We start from the raw sequence: 16,395 nt of genomic DNA, 5'->3' as shown, positions 1-16,395 counted from the left end.
CTTCATAATGATTCCAACTATATGATAATCTGGAAAAGGCAAAATTATGGAGACAGGAAAAAAAAAATCAATACTTGCCAGAGGTTGAAGGGAGGGAGTGAGAGTGAACTGGTGGAACACAGAGGGGGTTTTTAGGGCAGTGAAACTATTGTGTATGATTATATAATGGTGGATACATAACATTATACATTTGGCAAAACCCATATAACTATATAACACAGAGACTGAACCCCAAAGTAAACTATGAATAATAGTTAATAATAATGTACTAACATTGGTCCACTGATTGTAACAAATGTACCACATTGAGGTAAATGTTAATAATAGGGAAACAGAGCCATGGTGGACTGGTGGAGTAAGAGAAGGAGGGACCATATGGGGATTGTACTTTCTAACAAATTTTTCTGTAAATGTATAACTGTTCTAAGAAATAAAGTATATAATTAAAAAAAACATGCATTCAAAAAAGACCTAAAAGAATATGCATACACATATTTATATATTTTTATTTTGTTACATTTTTTACACTTTCTGGGTTTTTCAACAATGGGTGTCCGTTGCTTTATATTTTAAAAATTTATTTTAAAATATGCCAAATGGAATGAATAAATTTACCATTAACCATTTACCATCAACAGAACAATAATCTGATCCAGATAAAACTAAATCCAGAAAATCCTGATCTCTGACACTGTTGTCCAGTTAAGATAATCTCTAATCCTCCTTTTTCTTGTCATATATTAATTAAAAATCATGCTACCTCCTTTTAGAGTCATTTTCTGGAAAGAATAAATGAGGAAAGCTCTTTTTTAAAAAAAAGGATATCAGAGATAAAAATGATTAATTATGGGAAAAGATAAGGTGCTTCCTTTGATTGAAGAGGAAAGTAGGCCTAGAAAGATTTCAATGGAATCTCTAACTAACAAAGGCTAAATTTATCACAAATTTGAAATACAAAGAGAACATTCTGTTAAATCAAAGGCTTTCGCAGTCCAACTGTAAGGCTAGATGGAAGAACTGCTTAAATTCAATCAAGTATGAGTCATGGGTTAACTGAAACTCCTGCCCTGGGAAGAAGCTTGTTCTATACGAATGTACTTAATTTCTACTTCAGTGTAGATGTTTTCAAGTTCACAACTATAAGACTTTTCTGGTCAATACTGATCTGAAGGCTATCATTTGAGATAAGTGGAAAGGTAGCATTTCCAAAGTCCTTTTTCTTTTACGGCAAACATCCATATAAAAATCTGTCTTCATATATAATAGTTTTTTATTCTTTCCTATTTGATGGAAATTTAAGGCTTACAAGATATCAAAGTGACACCTAATCAAGCCTCTATCCCTATTTATTGTCTCCCAAACTGTTATCAAAACAAAAACAAAACTCTTAAAATTAACAACATTAATCCTTTATTGAAATGGCTTTGGTGTAATAATATCTCATATCTATTAATAGGCCTCAACCATTCATGTAAGCCCATCTAAGTAGCTTCATCGTGTCCCATTATAGTAACGTATGCTTTCTTTATTCAAGCATGACACAGCACAGAGATTTATTTCACATTAAACTTTTTTGAATAAAAAGGAAAAAAGGATTCAAGAACAGGTGTCTCAGGCTAGATTTGGGACTGCATAAGTGAGCTTTGTGTTAGGGGATGATAAGAATACATTTAAAATTTTAATTGAAGAATGCCAGGCACCAGAGGCAAATAGCATGCAATTTTTTTTAAGTGCTAAAAACAGCCAGCTGCCAAAAAGGGCAAGCTAGCTGATGGTTACAGCTGTTCACCATCATGCAACAAAAACACAAAAGCTCTCTATTTCTTGAGGTATGTCTTATCCACACGATAGACTATGGGCCTCCACACATCATTTTTGTATCCTTGTGTTAAGTTACCACAGCATGGCATAGAACTATTCAAAATTAAGGAAAAGTGACTTTTTGACTGTACTATTTTAAATGATCTACAACTACATCTTCTTTGGTTTAATCTAGGAGAGAGCTGACTGCATTATTCTTACTGTTTTATGTAATGGCCACAGACAAAGTGAATTCTTCCATGTAGTGCTGCTAGGGAAAAATATGTCCAAATTCCTTTTTTGAATTGGGAAATTGAGTGGCAGATTGCAAAAATGTGTTTTCTCACATTCCAGTGACAAAAGAGTTGGTAAATGTCAAGCAAGAAAAAAAAAAGTCTGAGTTTTACCATCTCCTTATTTCTGCCAGTCACAAACCTAACCACAGAGAGGAGGAAGGACAGGAGAAACAACAATGGCCTTTCTAAAAACCCACAGACTGAACAGTCTTTTAATGTGAGTATTTCTTCTCTGTGGTCCCTGATACAGAACAGCATTTGATTAAATTAAACTGATTAAGCATAAAACTGGCTAACAGCATACTATGTTTTACTAAAAAAGCAATAGTTTGAAAATGCTAGTTTGTCCTTGGCAAGAGACAATTCTATCAACATACAGCTGTGGAGCGATTTCTTCTGTTATTTTTAAAGACTGACATGGCTAGATAGAGGGTTCAGAGTATTTTTTAACCACAAAAAAAAAAAAAAAAACAAAAAAACACAACACAAAACACACACACACACACACAAAAACTTCATTCAAACCTTCTCCAAATGATGCCTTTCCCTCTCTTTTACTTAAATCTTCTCAGCATTCTCTAAAGACCCAGGCAATTCATTTCAACAGCACAGAACTGCAAAATAGTCTTTAAGAAGTGGTATGGCAGGGCGCCTGGGTGGCTCAGTTGGTTAAGCGTCCGACTTCGGCTCAGGCCATGATCTCGCAGTTTGTGGGTTTGAGCCCCGTGTCGGGCTCTGTGCTGACAGCTCAGAGCCTGAAGCCTGCTTGGGATTCTGTGTCTCCCTCTCTCTCTGCCCTCCCCCTGCTCATGCTCTATCTCTCTCTGTCTCAAACATAAATAAAAACATTAAAAGAAGTGGTACGGCAAATGCAATAATTTGCAGAAGTGTTTTCTTATGCATCTGTGGCCACTCCTATTTTTACTCAATTACATAGATAATTCCATGACTAGAATAGAGAGGATAATGTACAAATAAATAGTTAAGGGCATACTAACAGTTGTTATAGTAAAACATGTATCAGTCTTTTGTTAAACAACTAAAAATGCCATCAAATATACATTTCCATATAAAATTAATGCCAAACAAAATACCTGCACCAACACAGAACACAGAAACCAAAACTGCTATTTATAACATACACATTTCTTTTCAGGCTAAGAAAAATGTTCAAAAAAGAGATTTAATTTAATCAAATGAGAAACATTTAAATTATATATACCCAGCAGACTAGGGACTGGGGAGTTATCTGTATATACTTTAATTAGTTGAATAATTACATATTAATATTAATGATATTCAGAAAAAATAGCTTGAGGCTACTACCAGATTTTTTAAATGTCATGAATATACACATAACATATACTACTCATACAATGGGTGCCAGTCTGTACAAACTGTAAACTTATAGAATCTTTGCCTCCCCTGATTTTATTTTTGGTGTTTGGAATACTGTTCAGTTGGCATGGAGTGATTTATCCTTTTCTCTCTTTTTGAGAAAAATCCCCCTGTATCCAACCATTTGATTAATTATTTAACTGTCATATTATAAATCGTGTTAGCAGAAAATACATCTCCTGATATAGTTTAATACTTTCTTGTGTGCTTAGTTTAGAAAGTACAAATCTTTCAGTGACATTCATTGTTTATATCCTTGCCATGCTTTACAAAAACAGACTGAGTAGTAATAATAAAGCCAATCCTGTCATTTCCTCAATTTAATTAAAAAATTTCCTAACAAGCAATTCTGTTTGTGTTAATCTATTTAGAATGGAAGCTTCTTGAGAACAGGGACTCTGTTTTTATCATCTATACTAAGATTGGCAAACTTTTTCTGTAAAGGGCCAAATAGTAAATATTTTATGCTTTACAGGCCATATACGTCTCTGTCATATTTTTTAAAAACACTTTATAAATGTAGCAGGCCTTATAAAATCAGGCTTTGGGGGCTATGGTTTGCTGATCCTGAGCATAATGTTTAGAGATCAGGTTCTGAAGTTAGACTAAGGATTTCTTATTACTTCTGGCAAATTACTTATCTATATAAAATGTGGATAATGACAGTACCTACAATATAGGTTTACTGTGAATACCAAATGAAACAATATATGCAAAGTTTTAAGCACTGTTACATAGTAAGATTCACTAAATATTAGCTATGCTATATATAATATCACTTTCATAATGCCTGAATTGAGAAGTATTCAATAAATGTTTACTGAGTTGAAGGCTCAACGAGACAGACATATACATACGTAGCTAAGACTTTGTATAGGAAAAATGCCCTGTTTAGTCCGTAAAGTACATTTAAACTTAGCTATTTTTTTAACTTAGTATTTTTCAGTGTTAACTATTTTCTTAGTTATTTTCAGTTTTACTGTTTTACTGAGCATATTTTTTATGATTTACTAAAAATATTAGGGATAAAAATTTTAAAATAGCCTTTTAATATTTGGATTATTTTAACTAATACAAATATGTGAAAGTGAAATTCTATCACAATAAAATTTATAAGACACCAAGATGGTTAAATTTTATTGGAATGTTGTTACAAGCCAACAATAAGGCCATATTTTAAAGCATTTTTCAAATATTTCCATGCCTTAAAATAAAGTAAAATAAAAATAAAATAAAATAAAATAATTTTAAAAAATCATGTTCTTTAAAAAGAAACAAACAAACCTTTTTCTATGCCAATTGCCTCATTTGTTCCTCTCATCAGAAACCTATGAGTCACATTGATTGGGCTACATTTTCTTTAGCTGGTAGATTTGGAAAGGGAGACTAAAATTTTTCAAGCATCATTTTGCTTAGAGGCAATTTAACTTAAAAAGAAACCCCAAACAACTAACAACTGAGTAACAACTATTGGCTAGTACTATTTGGCAAAAAAGAGACAAAAATAAACCAGACAAGCTTCTCAAAGAACTCACAATACAGTCACAGGGATATATAAACAAACTATTTAAATATACTATATTTATACATGAGAACATGAGATCAACTGGAGAGAAGAACCACAAAAGAAATGATACTAAAAGATAAATAGGGTTTCATGCAATGAAATAGAGGAAAGACATTCTAGAAAGAAACAGCATGTTCCCAGCATAAAAATAAAAGTGTACATAACTCTCAAGAAATAAACTAGAAATAGTTAATAGTTAACTCTCAAGAAATAAACTTTCTCAAGAAATAAGCTAGACTGGTGAAATCAGGAGTATGGGGAACATTTTAAGAAGTGGGCGGGATATGAGAGGGGCTTACTTCCTAGTTGCTAAGTAAGGAGTTTATACATACCTCTCTAGACACTGAGCAGCCAAGGAAGATTTTAAGAAACAAAGTCGTATTTGATTTTGGAAATATCATTCTGATGGCAGTGTGGAGAATGGATTAAAAGGAGATAGATTCTGAAAGCAAGAGGAACAGTTAGGAGACTACTGGAGTAGTTGTCCCACAGAGAGATTAGGCATATGTAGACAAGATAAAGATATGTATAGTTTACAATGACCTAGCAATATACCACTTCTAGGCATATGTACAGCTTTCCAATCAACATGCTGCAAAATATTTGATGGCAGGTAAAAATTTAAGGTGTGAGGGCAGACGTAAATAAAGCAGTGAACAGAATGGGGAGACCAGATATTATGCCCATATGTTATCAACTGATTTTTGACAAAACACCAAGACAATTCAATGGAGAAAGGCAAATTTTTTAACAGATAAAGCTGGACTGACTAGATATACAGAAAACAATGAATCTCAAACTTTACCTCATACTGTACACAAAAATTAATATGAGCGGGATCACAGACATAAACCTAAAAGCCAAACCAATAAAGCTTCTGGAAGAAAACATAAAATAATATCTCTGTGACTTTAGGATAGGCAAAGATTTCTTATGATAAAAAAGCACTAACTTTTATAGTACTAGAAAAAAAATTGATAAACTGGACTTAAACAAAATTAAAAATTTTTGATCTTCAAAAGACACTGTTAAGAAAATGAAAAGGCAACCCACAGACTGAGAGAAAATACTCACATATCATGTTTCTGATCAAAAATCTGTGTCAGAAACACACATATACATACACACATTCCTTCTATAAACTGAAAATAAAAACATAAACAACCCAATTTTAAAAATTAGTAAGACTCAGATAAGGGTGTTGGTTATATTACCAAAACTCACTGAATTATACATTTAAGATCTGTTTATTTCACCATAAATTAATTTTACCTCACATTAATAAGTACATGGAAAAGTCAAATTTAAAAAAACAATTCCCAGATTTACAGAGGTTGAAACTGTATTTGTCTGGTAATTATTATTTTAGAGTAGGAGTCAGCAAACTTTTTTTATAAAAAGCCAGACAGTAAATATTTTAGGCTTTGCAGGCCATATGGTCTCTGCTGCAACTATTCAACTCTGTCACTGTAATATGAAAGCATCCATAGACATGATGTTTACAAACGGGCATGGGTGTGTTTGAGTAAAACTATTTACCAAAATAGGTGGTGAGCTAAGTTTGGCTGAGGACTACAGTTTGCCTGCCCCTTTTTTAGAGCACAAGATTTTATTTGTAACACACTGCCACAGAGATCTCTGTAGCTTTACCATATTCCACCACCTCCCAGATAATAGGGCCAGTAAAAGTATCTTTTAACATACGGTAAGATGTGAAAACCTTTGATAAGCACTGCCCTAGAGAAATACATATGCACAAGGAGACATGCACAAAGATATTCATTAATCATTGTTTATAGTGGGAAAAACCTGAAATAATTTAAACGTCCATCAATGAGGGCAATTTGTGAATACACAAATCATGACACATACATACAATAAGATACAGTAGGAATGAACTAAATGTTCACTTATTAACACATGTATAAGTTGGTATGTTTAAGATGGTGACTCATGACAAACCATAAAGTAACCTTTTTTTAAAATTCCAGTACAGTTAACGTACAGCATTTTATTAGTTTCAGGTGTATAATATAGTAATTTAACACTTGCATACATCACCCACTGCTCGTGACAAGTGCACTCCTTAATCCCCATCACTTATCTCACCCATTCCCCACCCACCTCCCTTCTGGCAACCATCAGTTTGTTCTATATAGTTAAGAGACTGTTTTTCGGTTTGTGTATGTCTCTCTCTCTCTTTTTCCTTTGCTTATTTGTTTTCTTTCCTAAATTTCACGTATGAGTGAAATCATATGGTATTTGTCTTTCTCTGACTGACTTATTTGGCTTTCAGTATTATACTGTCTAGCTCCATCCATGTTGTTGCAAATAGCAAGATTTCATTCTTTTTATGGCTGAATAATACTCCACTTGTGTATACATGCACAAGGAGACATGCACAAAGATATCGGATATTCATTAATCATTGTTTATAATGGGAAAAACTTGAAATAATACACATACACACACATACACACACACACACACACACACACACACACACACACACACATCTTCTGTATCCATTCATCTATCACAGGCATGTGGGCTGCTTCCATAATTTGGCTATTATAAATAATGCTGCAGTAAACACAGGGGTGCACATATCCCTTCGAATTAGTGTTTTTGTATTTATTGGATAAATACCCTGTAGTGTGATTACTGGATAGTGGGTAGTTCTACTTTTAATTTTTTGAGGAACTTCCATGCTGATTTCCACAGTGGCTGTGCCAGTTTGCATTCCCACCAACAGTGCAAGAGGGTTCCTTTTTCTCCAATTCCTTGCTAAGAATTCTTGTTGTTCCTACCATAAGATAATCTTTCCTCTGAAACAGAAATACCACATTACTTTTAAAATGTAGAAATCATACTCTTCAAAGGCTATCTTATCCTCTAAACTCAATCCAGGTACTAATGGCTAGACATTTCCAAAAGATGCACATGGAATGCTCTATAGATTCTAACATCTCAATCTGGGTGGACCCATGGTTCATATTAGACATACTCTTAAAAAGTGGGGACACAGAGTACAATGTCTACTTTTGCCAATCCTATTATTGGATGTTCTGAATTGCATGGATTAAGACTGGCCAGAGGTAGAAGCAGAAGCAGCTACGAAATCAGCCAATTCCCGAATTCCATTTGTCCCACTATCCAGTTTCAGTGGATATAGCAAGGTAGGCAGTGGCAACAGAAAAAGGAAAATACTGGTAATGAACCCTTTTATCAACAGCTTTTTTCATCATCCCTCAAAATCCCACTGGAGTGTTTTAGGGTAGTCCATTCCTAGCCACAGTCTAGACATGTAATAAAAATAACTTCAAATAAGGTATTTAATATCCCGAAACTAGAGAGGATAGGAACATGCTACAGTACTTCAATACAATGTTTTGGGTTCGTAACCTAAACATAATCTCTGCTGGTCTGGCGCATCTAGTTCCATCTAGTCAACAGACAGGTAAGGTACCAGAGGGATGGTCAGTCCAAGACCCTTATTTTTATGTATTTCCAATAATCAGATCCTTATGATTTGCTCAATTCCATTGCCATTGTTTTGAAAAACCTTCTTCACCAAAGTCTACCTCCACTTTTAGGCAAGTTACCTAAAAATTAACACCTTGGGTATGTTCAGATTCTTAAGCATTAATTTTGACACAGCTCCCACACAACAGAACCTTTACAGAAATCTTCTTTCTCTTAGTATTACCTAAATATTAGAGCTCCAAGACAGTATGTTTTATTCCAAGTCCCCTTCTTGCCTCCCAAAATCATCATCCTATCAGCTTACACAGCTAAAGAACTGAAGACTAACTGCTTTGTCAGGATGGTTTTCTAATTGGGGTCAGTGCTCTAGCTAAGAAGGAGATTTAGTCCCCCAAATTAAGGGGAATTGGTCACGTTTCCTTGACAGGATATTGCTGGTGCTCAATCAGTTTAGACATTGGGATTTTACTGGAGAATCTCAGTAAAATCCGAGTAGGGAATGGTCCTCATGTGGGCTGGGGAACTAAACCTGGATTTCCATGGAGGATGAGCAAAGGGGATGGTTATCTTTCCTTTGTCTCTCTATCATAATTTACCTCTTCTGTTTTCACTTACATTTCTGAATGAGCTTCACAAAAAGCCACTAAGTACTTTTTTTTTTTTAAGAGAGAGAGTACACACGAGAGGGGAAGAGTGGCAGAGGAAGAGGGAGAGGGAGAAAGAGACAGAGACAGAGACAGGGAGGAAGGGAGGAAGGGAGGAAAGGAGGAAGGGAGGAAGGGAGGAAGGGAGGGAGAGGGGGAGGGAGAGGGAGAGAGGGAGAGGGAGAGAGGGAGAGGGAGAGAGGGAGAGGGAGAGAGGGAGAGGGAGAGAGGGAGAGGGAGAGGGAAGGAGAGAGAGAGAGAGAGAGAGAGAGAGAGAGAGAGAGAGAGAGAGAGAATCCTAAGCAGATCCCATGCTAAGTGTGCAGCCCGACACAGGGCTTGATCCCACAACCCTAGGATCATGTCCTGAGCTGAAATCAAGAGTCAGATGCTCAACTGACTCAGCCACCCAGGTGTTCTGCATTAAGTACTTCTAAATTTCATTAATTTGGTTGTTAAAAGTTTCTCAAAAGAAGCCCTTGCTAAAATCCCATGACCGAATTATGTTATTGTATTATTTTGCTCTGTTCCCATAAAGCTAAAGTGCTAATAAAAACACACATGGTGGTTTAAACCATATATAAAGCACTGTCAAATACATTATCACTTTGAATCCTCATAATTCCATAAGGTACATTGAACAGATATTAAGAAAGGTTGTGGGACACTAAAGTCACATGGTTAGTAACTCCTGATTCCCAATCGATAACACTGACCTGCCCTTAAAGACTATGCCTTTCCTTATTCTTTAAAGGCTTAAATTATGCTCCCAGTGATGCCTTTAATTCCTTTGGCCAGAAACAATTTCTCTATCCTCTGATGACCTACAGAACTTTGTATCTCCCTTATGACACTTAGCATATCCTACCTCTGTTACATTTACAGATCTATAAGTCTTAGCATACTCAATACACATTCTTGAAGGGCAAGACTGGGTCTTATTTATCTTTATATCTCCTACAGCATCTAGAAACACTCAACGGTTCACTTGATGTCTAGTGTACCACCTTATTTACGTGGGTGATCCATGGTCAGAAACTTCATTATAAAAATATTATAAACATATATTTATACCTAATTATATTTATACCTAAATAAATATGCAGTATTTGTGTAACAGTTGTACTTTAAAAAATGTAAGACGGATGTATGATTTTTAATCAAGAATTATAATAATCCTAATTATAATATTATGTCTTTTGGGAAAATCATTTTGACTTATAGCATTACTATCTGCAATTTCTTGCTTCTAGGGAATATAATCTGCATTGTTTAAAGGCTACTTATATTAGTAGATTAAACTTTAATTGAATGAAAAGGAGTATCTCTTTTGGAAAAGGTAGGGAACTCAGATCTAATCCTTTTCAATACTGTCAGGAATATTTTTATTCCTTGCTTTCTGGGAAGCAAAACAGGAGGAAAAATACTGATCTCTAAAGTATCAGCTAGGGATGTTTATAATTCTGTAATCTGCTTCTGACCTTCTGCTAAAGATAAGGAAAATGTGTGAGAAGTAAAGTCTATTATTTAAATTACATGTGCATAAAATACATTTTATAGTGTTACCTAATATATAAACCTCTACTGAGCCTTCTTACTCAGCAACATCCTTTTGGAGGGAAGAAAAAGGATATATATCATTGCACTAAAGATCAGGGACTATTATCTTTTCCTATTCCATGGATTACCCTATTATTTATACAAACATGAGGAAGAAAGATAAGAAATTCTAGATTTATATCATACACAGAACTCTTGCATATAAAACTAACCAAAAGAGCTAGGAGGCATTCTTAACTTTCTTTAGCATTTCAACAGTTATCTTATTTGCAGAACCATTCTAAACTTGAATGTGATCTACATGTTTTAAACACATAGAACTCTTATCCAAATGCTACTAAAAGACTTCATTCTTCCTTTTATATACTTTGCTGTGTGGATCCAAAGCCAAATGTGACAGAGCCTCAAAGACTTACATAGGTGTGCCTCGGAAAAACAGAAAAATCCAAACATTTGAAAGAGGAAGGAAGGAAGGGAGGGCGGAAGGAAGGAAGGAATGAAAAACAAGTGATGAATCAGGGGACTACTAGATCATATTAGGAGAAAGATTCTTTCCTTTAGGAAAGGATTTCCTTTGGGAATCCTTTAAAAAGCTCCACTAAAATGTTTAAAACATCGCTTGATTTATAATAATTCAATTTATAGCAAATCTTTAAGAAACACACTTGTAACATAAAGGTGTATCAGTATTTACAAAAACACTGATAATTTCTGAGTCAGGTATCATGGCCATGTGGCCCAGACATCCCATAGGAAATAAGAGCGCCTGGATTCTAGTTCTAGTTCTAGCAACCTTGGATACGTTCTAACTAGACTTAAGGGGATTTTCAAAAACTTTGCCAATGAAACTGTTTCCACTCCACAATGACTCTGATGCTAATTATGTATTGCTACTTCTAAATCATACCGCTTTTTATCTGTGAACTCATTCTGCTAGAACCTTGTCTAAAAAGGCCAGAATATATTGCTAAAAAGATTCATTCTTAGTGATAAACCATTTTTTAAAAAAACAAAATCTACAATTTGGCAAAAGTGCTTCACACAGCTTGCAGGGTAACAGATTTGGACCAGGATGCAGGAGAGGTGGGTTTGATTTGTTTCTTTTGTTGCATTTACTGTGCTCCGATAAAGTGCTTGGCATTGTGTAAATAACCCAGAACATCTAAAGCCTACTGCCCTCTGGAGTCTCCCCGTGAAGATAAAATAAGCTAAAAATTCAAACAGAATTTGAATGGTGCTTCTTAAAGTTTTCCACCAAAATGCTCCCGATAGCAGAGGAGAGTAAACTTAGATACTATTAAGAATATGAAGCCTGGCCTAAACCAATGGGCTAAAGTTTGATGTTTCATCAAATTTTTCATTTCACTCCATTACATATCCTGTTTGTTTTATTATTTGAAAATAATTTAATTTATATGCCAGCAAATAAAATTGTATCAATTTTCAGGAAAATGTACCACGTTTATAAACTTGGCAGTTTATAAACTTCTGACTCACTTTCCCCAGGTTTACATGTAACTCAATTTGAGAAGTACTTGTAGGATAAACTTGGAAATAAACATCTACGTGGGCTCGCCCTGGGCAAGGCTGTTGTGTGGATAAAGCTTCAGCTCTCTAATCCTGTATTTCTGTATTTCATAACTATAAATGATATATCAAAGACTTCTTTTTCTGCCCTTAAGTGGGAAGCTGAAGATAAAGGAAATGTCACAGTGAAAAGGAGTTTGAGTTCTACTGAGACATACATATAATCTAACTGGTATTTTACATTGCTGAAACAAAGATCTTTCTTTTATGAGCCATGAATAGCAAAAACAAAAGTCATACAGTTGAAACTAAAGTCCTGATGTACCTGCAATGATACTTGTTTAGGTCAGGTAATTCTCAGAGGAGTCGGATGCAGGGCAGAGAGACCCATCAGAATCTTGAAGCCTGGACAGCTAGCTTTTCAACTATGTATGGCACCAACTCACTCTCCAAGCCATTCTCCCTGTACCACCATCTCTTAGCCCCAAACTCAACCAGTTTAAAAGCCACTAACTACTGTTAGCCACTGTTATAGGTGGGAGTAAATCTTCTATCTGAGGTGTATTGGTATAGAAAAAATATTGAGATGAGGGTAAGGTAGCTTCAGGGGAGAATCTTTGGTCCAGAATTTTATTATGATAAATAGTGGGTTTACTAAGCACAGAGATATTTTAACGTCTAGATGTTATTCTCAGAAGTTCTTTCTCCTCTCTCAATCTCTTTCAATTTTTTCATTTAATTCTACAATTTTAAAAAGGAAAAAACTATATGAAGCTACTATAAAGGCTTAATTTTCATCTTACAGTAAAAAGATAACTTTCCTGTTGTTGCAAGTTATAATCTAACAATATATTCCATTATCATGTTTGTATTTTAAAATCTGGGGACCAAACATACACAATGAAAATAAACTGTATACGAAAATCATCTTAATACCTGTTATGGTTTTATCATTTTCCCTTGTGATTACAGCCTATAAAAGTTGATAGGGAGGTAGGTATTGAGTATCATGAGCTTTTTATAGAGCTAAACTGAAGTTCAGAAGCTACAATTAATTGCCGACGTTCAGAAAGCTAAAAATAACAGAAGTGAGATCCGATATGGTCAAACTCACAGTCTAGGATCTTTTCCTCTTCATCACATTACCTAATCAGAGAAATCAAAATGTTTTTTGCAGCATAAGGGATCTAAAATATTATTTTCACTTATTTGGAGTTTCTATTAATCAATCATCAAAGGTTAAAAATATTACTGTAAAAATGCCACATAGAAGCATATCCATAGTCTATCTTAATAGGTATATTATGCTTATGGACTCTTAACCACTTTATTATTTTATCAGTGTCAACATGAGATTAGCTGTTATTAAGGATACCCTGGCTGGACCATTTAGATAATTCTAATAGACATCTTAGTATTTTTATAAAAGTTAAAAATATTAGTTTCACAGGAAAATTTGAAGTATAATTTAATTTGTGCTTTGCTTGCTAAAGATTTCCTTTTGATATAATGAGAGATATTTGCTTAAAGACTTTAGTGGTAGAACTACCATGTTGATCCAGCAATCCCACTTCTGGGTATGTATCTGAAGGAAATGAAATCACTGCCACAAAGAGATGCATGCACCCTCATGTTAACTGCAGCATTATTCACAAAAGCCAAAACACAGAAACAACCTACATGTCCACCAATGGATGAATGGATAAAGAAAATACACACACATACACGAATATTATTCAGCCATGAGAAAGAAGGAAATACCAGCATTTGTGATAACATGAATGGACCTTGAGGACATTATGCTAAGAGACAATAAGTCAGAGAGAGACAAACACTGTATGATCTCATTTGTATGTGGAATCTAAAAAAACCGAACTCACAGAAACAGAGAACAGACAGGTATTTGCCAGAGGTGGGGAAGGGTAGGGATGGAGGGAAAGTGTGAAGGAGGTCAAAAGGTACAAACTTCCAATTAAAAGATAAATTAGTTCTGGGGATATAACGTACACCATGATGACTATAGTTAACAATATTATACTGTATATTTGAGAGTGGCTAAAAGAAAAACTCTTAAAAGTCCTTATCACAAGAAAAAAAATGTAAGTAAAGTGATGGATATTAACTAAATTTACTGTATTAACTATATTTTATATCAAACATACTTATATCAAATTATAGGTTGTATACCTTACACTAATACGATATTATGAGTTATATCTCAATAAAACTGGAAAAATAATTTGATCAACCAAGCTAGAAGACTGAATTACCCTTCTATTCTTTGCATATAAAATGATAATGCAAAATCGTTATCATATAGAAATTATCCTATTTTTAAATGCAGGGAAAATAGCATTATAGAAGTGTTTTAGATAACTAATTAATCAAAATATTATGTTGGTTTTTTCTGAGTTTAATGAGTTTGTAGTGTTTGTCAGCTTTAAAAATTTTACCAAGAGTAAACCCTAAAAAATATTAAAAATGAAACCATAATTTTTTAATTAAAAAAGGAGCCAAGAAAACAAGAAAGAATGAAATATGGTCTTTTGTAGCAATGTGGACGGAACTGGAGAGTGTTATGCTAAGTGAAATAAGTCATACAGAGAAAGACAGATACCATATGTTTTCACTCTTATGTGGATCCTGAGAAACTTGACAGAAGACCATGGGGGAGGGGAAGGAAAAAAAAAGTTAGAGAGGGAGAGAGCCAAACTGTAAGAGACTCTTAAAAACAGAACAAACTGAGGGTTGATGGGGGGGTGGGAGGGAGGGGAGGGTGGGTGATGGGTATTGAGGAGGGCACCTGTTGGGATGAGCACTGGGTGTTGTATGGAAACCAATTAGACAATAAATTTCATATCAAAAACAAATAAATAAAAATAAAAATTGTACCTAAAAAAACAAAAAAAACCAAAACTTTAGTCTCTCAATCATCAAACTCTATGATGAACTACTTCTAGTTCTCCCACTGACTCCATGCTCTCTCACCTCTTTTCACATGTTGTGCCCACTAACAGAAAATTCTACCACATCTCTACCTGGCTGACTCATACTCATACTTTGGGCCTGAGCTTAAAAGTCACTTCCTCCAGGGGTGCCTGGATGGCTCAGTAGGTCTGACTTCAACTCGGGTCATGACCTGTGGTTTGTGAGTTTGAGCCCCACATCAGGCTCTCTCTACTGTCAGCACAGAGCCCACTTTGGATCCTCTGTCCACCTCTCTCTGCTCCCCCCAACCCCAACTTGTACTCACTCTCTCAAAAATGTATGAAAATAAATAAATAAATAAATAAATAAATAAGTAAATAAATAAATTCTTCTTCCAGAAGAATCCCAAATATGTGTTAGGTAAGTGCTTCAGAGTCCTACCAACTTACCTGTATCATAACATATTTTAAGGGTCCATTCAGCTGCCTGCCTTTCCCCCTAGGCTGCCCCTGACAGGGCAGGGACTATGTGTGTCTTCTTCACATAGTCCAGCATGGTGCCTGGCACACAGCAGGTGCTTTTCCTAAATTACTTTTATTTTAAGATTGCCTTCACATAAAATGACAAATAAAACTCTTTGAACAAAACCTTTTTGAAATGAGGTATGGAGAGAAGGTAACCACCCAGTTTAGATAACTATATATTGCTAATGGCAATATACCTGAAGATGTACTTAAATCAGGCATCTCTAGGGCATTAAATTTTACCATATTTAGAAACTTTTTTGCTTACTAGTCATTATTTTCATTTAAAAGAAAATTTTCTAATTCGATTTACCAAATTAAGCCAGTTCAACTTATTACATATTTATTAAGACAGTGGAAAAAGACAAGAGAAAGAAATATAAAACAGCCAAAGTGTTTTAACTACTAATCTGAATAAATGTTTAATTTTTAGAACGGAAAAACCAGTAGAGAACTAAGTTTAAATGGTTGAGGTTCTTTGTTGCTAAATATCTATTCAAGAGTATTTATATCAACTAGACAAGCATTTTAGAAGCTGGTCATCATAATAGCCTAAAATAGTGAATATATATTTAAAAAAATCAGTAATTGTTGAAAGATACTTCAAACCATTAAACACCAAGATTCCATTCTGAATTATCATAAGGAATCTATTTAGAAGAGTC

The 16,395-nt window shown here is 34.6% G+C and overlaps 1 protein-coding gene and 1 long non-coding RNA gene across 17 annotated transcripts in view; one reads left to right on the top strand and one right to left on the bottom strand.

Annotated features, from left to right (window-relative positions):
- Positions 1-16,395, bottom strand: part of FUT8 (fucosyltransferase 8) — a 311,734-nt gene that overhangs the window by 40,695 nt on the left and 254,644 nt on the right. The gene's annotated exons all lie outside the window — the stretch shown is intronic.
- Positions 2,231-16,395, top strand: part of LOC144616645 (uncharacterized) — a 46,227-nt gene continuing 32,062 nt past the window's right edge. The window contains exon 1 of the long non-coding RNA XR_013556068.2: positions 2,231-2,313. This is a non-coding gene — a long non-coding RNA (uncharacterized LOC144616645). The remainder of the gene's footprint in view (positions 2,314-16,395) is intronic.

Source organism: Panthera onca, chromosome B3, assembly GCF_046562875.1.
Source record: "Panthera onca isolate mPanOnc1 chromosome B3, mPanOnc1 haplotype 2, whole genome shotgun sequence".
Classification (NCBI taxonomy): Eukaryota; Metazoa; Chordata; class Mammalia; order Carnivora; family Felidae; genus Panthera; species Panthera onca.
The sequence above is the reverse complement of the archived record's forward strand: the minus strand, read 5'-3'. Positions and strand labels throughout refer to the sequence as shown.